We start from the raw sequence: 1,723 nt of genomic DNA, 5'->3' as shown, positions 1-1,723 counted from the left end.
TACACAAACATTATCGTACCTAGCTAGTTCTCAGACCTTCATCCCCAGTTCCTGTGGTTTTGCTGCCTTGTCTACACGCTAGTAAGGATTTTTGCTACAATGGCTGGACGGCGTCTCGCATTTAGCTCTCCCGCCTCAACTCCTCTGGTTGAATGCGACCAACTTCCAGCCAGTCCGCAGACCGACCACAAGAAACTGTTGGTTGCCATCAGCGGACTGTCTCGTCAGTAGAGTCGGGTTGCTACTGGCATGAACGAGCAGTTCAGTGCCGTTAACTCCAGGTTGCTGTCCAGAGGCTAACTCCAAGAAAAGAAGACGGGTGCACAATCCTAAGATTGCGGTAAGAATATGTTTGATGACTGCTAGCTAAGCTAAACGTACTATAAAACCACGCCTTTGTTGGTAGCCCAAGCTAAAAGTAGCCTAGTAGCCTTGCAAAAGAACAACAGAAGCAGTGTAAGTTTCTTTATTAAAGTGTATTTTTTGTCTTGTAATTTACAGGAAGCCGTACGCCGAGTTCACAACTCGGAGACCAATACTAGGCGCTGCGATCCGGAGCAAGGGTAACTTGAAATAATATGCTTTCATTCTTCTGTATAAGGAAATGGACACGTAAATAGATGCCGATCTTAACTGTACAATTTGTTTTCACAGGCTAAACTCTCCTCACAACGAGGCCGTCACTTCTTTTTTGTCCAGATTTACACGATGCTGATAATGACAAAATTGTGTGTAAGTAATTTCTTTTTTTTTTTTTTTTTTACTGGTTCTCCTTCCTTGCTTGATGTTACTGTGACTTACGTTTGATTTTCATTAATACCACCCTCATTTAATTTTTTTTCCAGCGGCCTGTAAGACGTCCTTTGAAAATACGCCTGAGTTTCCCATATAACCAGCCAGGACTTTCAGAGCAGGCGGAAGCTGCGAAGATTTCAGCTCGGAGTAGGTCGAGAAAAAGAGGGTAAGACTTTTTTGTTGACTATTTTTCAGATGCATTGATAGATGTGTTGTGTCCATACGCAGTGCATAGGACAGTGCTGATTGCCTTTATTTATTTGTTTTTTTACAGCTGTTGGACGCGAGACAGAGTGTGCTAGAAGCGGCCGAGGAGGAACTCTGGAAGTCCGCTACAGTCGACCTGATGTCCGACGAGGAAGATGGCACTGTTGGCGGGGTGTCTGGATGGATAGTTCGTTCTCCCTCCTTCCGTAGCCAGGACCTCTCCGAACTGTGTACTATGTTGCAGTTGCGATTGGAGTGGACTCCGAAGTACAGAGCGACCCACCATAAGCGTCTGCAACACGGCCAGCCCTCGCACAGAACGCCGCCTACTGCTCCGAGGCTGCAGAGCGGCAGTTCACACAGTTGTACCCAGGATTTTGGGTACTCTTTTTTTGACTCTTTGTCAGCTACTTATACATGTTGTGTGGGCAGATCTCCTGTTTGTGTGTGTGTGTGTTTTTTTAAATAAAGCTCTTTCTTTGCATAAACGTGTTTCTGGTAAATGTTCCTTGCCTCAATAAATTCAATCATGTCGTGTAGTAGCCTACATAAGAGAACAATGATATACAGCATAATAGCATATAAATTAAATAATAAATATATAATAATAATATAATAAATATATATATTATAATAATAAATATCATTTATTATTGGGGTTTACATTTGAGCCTGCCTACTGGTAGCTCTACCAACCAATCACGAGTGATTTTACTTGTTT

General features: G+C 42.9%; 1 long non-coding RNA gene across 1 annotated transcript; it reads left to right on the top strand.

Annotated features, from left to right (window-relative positions):
- Positions 1 to 201: 201 nt before the first annotated feature.
- Positions 202 to 738, top strand: LOC142398432 (uncharacterized). Its single transcript, XR_012772793.1, has 3 exons — positions 202 to 340; positions 502 to 563; positions 655 to 738. It is a non-coding gene; the product is annotated as an uncharacterized LOC142398432 (long non-coding RNA).
- Positions 739 to 1,723: the final 985 nt, after the last annotated feature.

The sequence above is a fragment of the Odontesthes bonariensis genome, chromosome 14, assembly GCF_027942865.1.
Source record: "Odontesthes bonariensis isolate fOdoBon6 chromosome 14, fOdoBon6.hap1, whole genome shotgun sequence".
NCBI lineage: Eukaryota > Metazoa > Chordata > Actinopteri > Atheriniformes > Atherinopsidae > Odontesthes > Odontesthes bonariensis.
The sequence above is the reverse complement of the archived record's forward strand: the minus strand, read 5'-3'. Positions and strand labels throughout refer to the sequence as shown.